This window comes from Somniosus microcephalus, chromosome 1, assembly GCF_052327205.1.
Source record: "Somniosus microcephalus isolate GS21.2 chromosome 1, FLI_Smic_1.0, whole genome shotgun sequence".
Lineage (NCBI taxonomy): Eukaryota > Metazoa > Chordata > Chondrichthyes > Squaliformes > Somniosidae > Somniosus > Somniosus microcephalus.
The window spans coordinates 316,395,978-316,403,570 of NC_140987.1; positions in this window are offsets into that span (position 1 = coordinate 316,395,978).

The window sequence follows — 7,593 nt, forward strand, 5'->3', positions numbered from 1 at the left end:
AGGGGGGAGGGAGGAGGAGGGGAGAGAGGAGGAGGGGGGAGGAGAGAGGAGGAGGTGGGGAGAGAGAGGAGGAGGAGGGGGGGAGAGAGGATGAGGGGGGGAGAGAGGAGGAGAGGGGAGAGAGTGGAGGAGGAGGAGAGGGAGAGAGTGGAGAGGAGGAGGGGGGAGAGAGAGGAGGAGGAGGGGGAGAGAGGAGGAGGAGGGGAGAGTCAGGAGGAGGGAGGGAGAGAGAGGAGGAGGGGGGAGAGAGGAGGAGGAGGGGGGAGAGAGAGGAGGAGGAGGAGGGTGGAGAGAGAGGAGGAGTATGAGGAGAGCGGAGAGAAAGGAGGAGGAGGGAGGAGAGAGGAGGAGGAGGAGGTGGGAGAGACAGGAGGAGGATGGGGGGGAGAGAGAGGAGGAGGAGGTGCGGGAGAGAGGAGGAGGAGGAGGAGGGGGGAGAGAGGGAGCAGAGAGGGAGAGAGGAGCAGGAGTGGGGAGAGAGGGAGCAGGAGTGGGGAGAGAGGGAGGAGGAGAGAGGAGGAGGAGGGGGAGAGAGGGAGACGGAGGGGAGAGGAGGAGGAGGAGGAGGGGGGGAGAGAGAGGAGGAGAGGAGGGGAGAGGAGGAGAGGAGGGGGGAGAGAGAGGAGGAGGGGGAGAGAGGAGGGGAGGAGGAGTGGGGGAGAGAGAGGAGGAGGGGAGAGGAGGAGGAGGAAGGGGGGGGAGAGAGAGGAGGAGGAGGGGGAGAGAGAGTAGGAGGAGGAGAAGGGGGGAGAGAGAGGAGGAGGAGGGGAGAGGAGAGGAGGAGGGGGGGAGAGAGAGGGGTGGAGTGGGGGGAGGGGTAGAGAGAGGGGGGGAGGGGGGAGAGAGAGGGGGAGGGGGTGGAGAGAGGGGGGGAGGGGGAGAGAGAGGAGGGGGAGGGGGAGAGGGAGAGGAGGAGGAGGGGGGAGTGAGAGGAGAGGAAGGGGGAGTGAGAGGAGGAGGGGTGGGGAGAGAGGAGGGGGAGTGAGAGGAGGAGGAGGGGGACAGAGAGGAGGAGGGAGAGAGAGGAGGGAGGGGGGTAGAGAGAGGAGAGAGGGGGGTAGAGAGGAGGGAGGGGGAGAGCGAGGAGGGAGGGAGCTCAAATTCAACCTGCTGTGCCTCTCATCACATCCCCATCACTCTGCCTTCCCAACCCTACTCCTGCTCATCATTACTTACACGAACGTACCTTGCACGTCCCCATCCCTTTCTCTCTGTCTACATTATCACATCCCCTTGGGGGGGCATCTAGAAAGAGAGCGATCCTGGAGGTACAGGAAGAGAGCAGGAGGCTCTGACAGCTTTTGCAACCGCAATGTCAGCAAATGTTCAGTGAATGAGGAGTGGACCAGGGTGTCGCGGAGGGAGTGGTCCCTTCGGAATGCTGAAAGGACCGCTCCCTCCGCGACACCCTGGTCCACTCCTCAATCACCCCCAACAGCCCTGCTCCTTCACCTGGCACCTTCCCGTGCAAGCGCAGGAGATGCAACACATGCCCTTTTACCTCCTCCCTTCCCACTGTCCAGGGCCCCAAACACCCCTTCCAGGTGAAACAGCGATTTACTTGTACTTCTTGCAATTTAATATACTGTATTCGCTGCTCATGATGCAGTCTCCTCTACATTGGGGAGACCAAACGCAGATTGGGCGACCGCTTTGCAGAACACCTCCGTTCAGTCCGTACGGGTGACCCTGAGCTTCCGGTCGCTTGTCACTTTAATTCACCGCTTCACTCCCACTCTGATCTCTCTGTCCTCGGGCTATTACATTGTTCCAATGAAGCTCAACGTAAGCTCGAGGAACAGCACCTCATCTTTCGATTGGGCCCTTTGCAGCCTGCCGGACTCAACATTGAGTTCAACAATTTCAGATAATAATCCCTGCCCCCATTTTTCATGCAGTATGATTTTTGCCATTCCCATTTGCAACATTTTATCTTTCCTGCCTCTTACAAAAGTACAGGATGTTCTTTCTACTGCTTCCTCCCCTCCTAACCGCGCCCCCCCCCCCCCCGTTTCTGCACCTGCTTAATATCTGTTACATCTCCAGCTTCTTCCAGTTCTGATGAAGGGTCCCAGACCTGAAACGTTAACTCTGTTTCTCTCTCCACGGATGCTGCCTGGCCTGCTGAGTATTTCCAGCATTTTCTGTTGTTATTTCTAAAAATATCTATATATATGTCTATATATATGTGGTAAACCACGTTCACTATCGTATCACTGTTAGTAGTTAGCACTGTTCACCACTGTTCGTTATAACTGTATCACTGACCACTATTGTATCACGGTACGAGGTCGCCTCTTGCCACACTGCTATACCTGGGATGACCACTGCCGACTCCGCCTTGGCTCCACCCACCAGGCCAGGTATAAAGGTGAGCGACTGGCTGGTATTCCTCCTGCTTGGATCGGATCACCCACGAGAGTGGGCTCTGTTATTTAGTCAATAAAAACCTTTAGTCACCTTCGTAACTCTTCGCCTTTTATTGGAGGAATTGATAGGTATATCAATTTTATTGACTAAATTTAATGATGTCCGACAACGAGTCACAACCGGCGGAGGAGCCACCAGCGCAGCTCCCAGGAGCACAGCCACACCAGCCAGCTTGGCTGCGAGCCCTCAGACCGCCGTACCTGGACCTGAACCCACGAGCAGCAAACTCAGCCGCAGACTTTAAACACTGGCTGGTCTGCTTCGAATCATACCTGAGAGAATCCAGCGTCCCTCAGGCATCCAAACTAAGTGTCCTGCAGGCACAACTGAGCCCGAGAGTATACACTCTCATCGAGGACATGACTACCTACGAGACCGCCATCAACCTGCTGAAACAGAAGTACCGGACCCCGGTAAACTACATGTACGCTAGGCACCTCCTAAGATCACGGCCGCAACAGCCAGGAGAATCAGTAGCCGAATTCTCACAGGCGCTATATGCACTCGCCAGGAACTGTGACTTTAAATCGGTGTCGGCAGCCGAAAATACTGAAGATAATATCCGCGACGCATTCCTGAAAGGCCTACGGTCCGAGTACTCACGGCAAAGACTGCTGGAAGCTAAAGACCTCAGCATGGAAAAAGCTGAAGCCCTCGCTATCTCCCTGGAAGTGGCCCACCAAGATCAGGAAGCATTCACCAGGTACTGCTCGCGACCCTGGGACTCGGGCCCGACCCCTACCACAGCACCCTTCCCAGCGCCGCCCCCGGGACCTACCTCTGCGTCGGCGTCCCGGACCCGACCGGCCCCGCCACCCCCGGCACCGGCCCCGACATCGGGCATCCGCGATCGGGCCGCCGGCTGTTTTTTTTGTGGCCAGGAGAAGCACCCGAGGTCGCGCTGCCCAGCCAAGAACTCCATATGCAAAACCTGCCTGAAGAAAGGCCACTTCTCCAAGGCCTGCAGGAGCGGATCCTCAGAGGCCAGCAGTGCTGCATGCGAACTATGGGGGCGGCCATCTTCGTTTAGGGCAACTGAGGCCAGCATCCCCACACATGAGTCATGGGGGCGGCCATCTTTGTTTAGGGCAACTGAGGCCAGCATCCCCACACATGAGTCATGGGGGCGGCCATCTTTGATTAAGGCAACCGACCCCAATAGTGCCTCATGTGAGCTACGGGGGCAGCCATCTTCTCCGTCATTTTGCCCTACCTCGTGGGAGACGCCATTTTACTCACCACGCCCGACCGCCTCGCCCGCAGATGACAACGACTCGCTCAGCTACACACTAGCTTCCGTCACCCTGGACCAAGCCCGCCCGCACCATCTGTCCAAGTCAATGATGGACATCAAAGTGAACGGCCACGCCACGACCTGCCTGTTCGACAGCGGAAGCACGGAGAGCTTCATCCACCCAGACACGGTGAGCCACTACTCCCTCTCTGTCCTACCAACGCGCAGCCGAATCTCGATGGCATCGAGGTCCCACGCCACGGACATCAGCGGCTACTGTGTCGTGACCCTGTCGGTTAAGGGCACGGAGTATAAAAACTTTAAACTCCTCGTCCTCCCCCATCTCTGCGCTGCCGTCCTACTAGGGCTGGACTTCCAATCCCACCTCCAAAGCGTAACCTTAGCATACGGTGGACCCCTCCCCCCACTCACAGTCAACAACCAGCAAACGTTAAACCGCCCACCGCGTAACACCTGCAGCCTCTCCACCCTCAAGGTCCCGCCACCCTCTCTGTTTGCTAACCTTACCCCTGACTGCAAACCCGTCGCTACCAAGAGCAGGCGGTATAGCGCCGGGGACAGAACCTTCATTAGCTCTGAGGTGCGGCGCCTCCTGAAAGAGGGCATTATCGAGGGGAGCAGCAGCCCCTGGCGTGCCCAGGTCGTAGTCGTAAAGACCGGCGATAAAAACCGCCTGGTCATCGACTACAGCCAGACCATAAACAGATATACCCAGCTGGACGCATACCCCCTCCCCCGCATATCTGACATGGTCAATCAGATTGCACAGTATAAAGTATTCTCGACCATCGACCTGAAGTCGGCCTACCACCAACTCCCTATCCACCCTGAGGACCGCCAGTATACCGCCTTCGAGGCGAATGGGCGCCTATACCACTTCCTTAGGGTCCCCTTCGGTGTCACTAATGGGGTCTCGGTCTTCCAAAGGGAGATGGACCAGATGGTTGACCAGAACGAACTGCAGGCTACATTCCCCTACCTAGATAACGTCACTATCTGCGGCCGCGACCGGCAGGAACATGACGCGAATCTGGAGAAATTCCTCCGTACGGCCCAACGGCTGAACCTCACCTACAATAAGGAGAAATGCGTGTTTAACACCACGCACCTTGCCATCCTCGGCTGCGTAGTGGAGAACGGAATCATCGGCCCCGACCCAGAAAGAATGCGCCCCCTCATGGAGCTACCCCTCCCCCACTGCCCTAAAGCACTTAGGAGAACCCTGGGGCTTTTCGCCTACTATGCCCAATGGGTACCCAATTACGCGGACAAAGCCAGACCCCTCCTGAAAGCCACTTCCTTCCCCCTCACGGAGGAGGCGTGCGCGGCCTTCTCCCTCATTAAGGGAGACATAGCCAAGGCCACGATGCACGCAGTGGACGAGTCCATCCCCTTCCAGGTGGAGAGCGACGCATCCGACTTCGCCTTAGCCGCCACCCTAAACCAGGAGGGGAGGCCAGTGGCCTTCTTCTCAAGGACCCTACAGGGCCCCGAGATCCGACATTCGTCGGTCGAGAAAGAGGCCCAGGCGATCGTGGAGGCAGTACGGCGCTGGAGGCACTACCTGGCAGGCAAACGATTTACCCTCCTCACCGACCAGCGTTCGGTGGCTTTCATGTTTAATAACAAGCTGAAGGGCAAAATCAAGAATGACAAGATTTTGAGATGGAGAATCGAGCTCTCCACCTACGATTATGAGATCTTGTACCGGCCAGGCAAGCTGAACGAATCCCCTGATGCCCTTTCACGAATGACATGCGCCAGCACGCATATCGATAGGCTTCAGACCCTCCACGACCAGCTCTGCCACCCCGGAGTCACCAGACTCTACCATTTCATTAAGGCCCGCAACCTGACCTACTCCATCGAGGAGGTCAGGACCATGACCAGGAACTGCCAGACCTGTGCGGAGTGCAAACCGCACTTCTATAGGCCGGACCGAGCAAGCCTGATCAAGGCCACCCGCCCCTTCGAGCGCCTGAGCATCGACTTTAAGGGGCCCCTCCCGTCATCTGACCGTAATGTGTACTTCCTCAACATCGTTGATGAGTACTCCCGTTTCCCCTTTGCCTTCCCCTGCCCCGACATGACCAGTAGCTCGGTCATTAAGTGCCTGAATGCCCTCTTCGCCTTGTTCGGGTTCCCGAACTATATACACAGCGACCGGGGCTCCTCCTTCATGAGCGAGGAACTCCGGCAATTCCTCCTAGAGAGAGGTATTGCAGCAAGCAGGACCACCAGCTACAACCCCAGAGGTAACGGTCAGGTGGAAAGAGAGAACGCGACGGTATGGAAGGCCGTCCTCTTAGCCTTAAAGTCTAAGGGCCTCCCAACCTCCCGCTGGCAAGAAGTCCTCCCGACAGCGCTGCACTCCATCCGGTCATTACTTTGCACGGCCACTAACACCACCCCCCATGAACGAATGTTCGTTTTCCCCAGGAAGTCGACTACGGGAACCACTCTACCAACCTGGCTGACCGCCCCGGGGCCGGTCTGGCTGCGGAAACACGTGAGGGCCCATAAAACGGACCCCCTGGTCGAGAGGGTGAACCTCCTGCACGCCAACCCCCAGTACGCCTACGTGGCGTACCCAGACGGGCGGGAGGACACTGTCTCCCTACGAGACCTCGCACCCTCAGCCGATCCGGAAACACCGCCACCACCCCCCCCAACCTCAGCCCAGGTAGACGGCATGCCGGAACCCCACGAGCCCTCGCCGACCACGCAAACACCAGCATCAACACCGGATAAGGCACCAGCACCGGATAAGGCAACACCACCGCTGCGGCGATCGGAGAGGCTTACGAAGCCTCCGGACAGACTGACCTACCAGAATTGGTAGTACACTTCACCCCGCCGGACTTAATTCTAAACAAGGGGTGAATGTGGTAAACCACGTTCACTATCGTATCACTGTTAGTAGTTAGCACTGTTCGTTATAACTGTATCACTGACCACTATTGTATCACGGTACGAGGTCGCCTCTTGCCACACTGCTATACCTGGGATGACCACTGCCGACTCCGCCTTGGCTCCACCCACCAGGCCAGGTATAAAGGTGAGCGACTGGCTGGTATTCCTCCTGCTTGGATCGGATCACCCACGAGAGTGGGCTCTGTTATTTAGTCAATAAAAACCTTTAGTCACCTTCGTAACTCTTCGCCTTTTATTGGAGGAATTGATAGGTATATCAATATATAAAGCGGCTCTTCTGTCTGTCTGTCCCGATGTCTGTCTGTCTGTCTGTTCTCTATACGTTTGAAAGTTATAGAGCGTACCGACGCGCGCGTCGCCTCAAAAGAAAGCTTGCGATTCCGGACCGGTCATAGGCGTATTTACGTTTCGGCCGGACAAAAATCCCGCCCGCGGTATCCCAAAAACGTTCAGCGTTCCGCTCATTAGCATCTCATTAGCGACCGTGTGACATCGAGGTCCACCAATCGGACGGCGGGTTCCTTCCTACAGTTGAGTGTCGAGTGACTCGACGATTGACCAATCCTACGCTTCGGTGACCTGACCGGTCGACCAATCGGTGCGTGTGTGGGCGGGCCTTATCCTTCTGAACCGAGGTGAGTGGCCGCCATCTTGATTTTCCACAATTTTTTCCCCCACACTTTCTGTGTGTTAGGGAACTAAGGTAAATATTTTAATGATGTGTTAGGGAATTAAATAACAATTTAATGGGGGGGGGAGAGCCTCGGGAAATCGTGGGGGGGGAGAGCCTCGGGAAATCGCGGGGGGGGGGAGAGCCTCGGGAAATCGCGGGGGGGGGAGAGCCTCGGGAAATCGCGGGGGGGGAGAGCCTCGGGAAATCGCGGGGGGGGAGAGCCTCGGGAAATCGCGGGGGGGGGAGAGCCTCGGGAAATCGCGGGGGGGGGCGAGCCTCGGGAAATCGCAGGGGGCTCGCG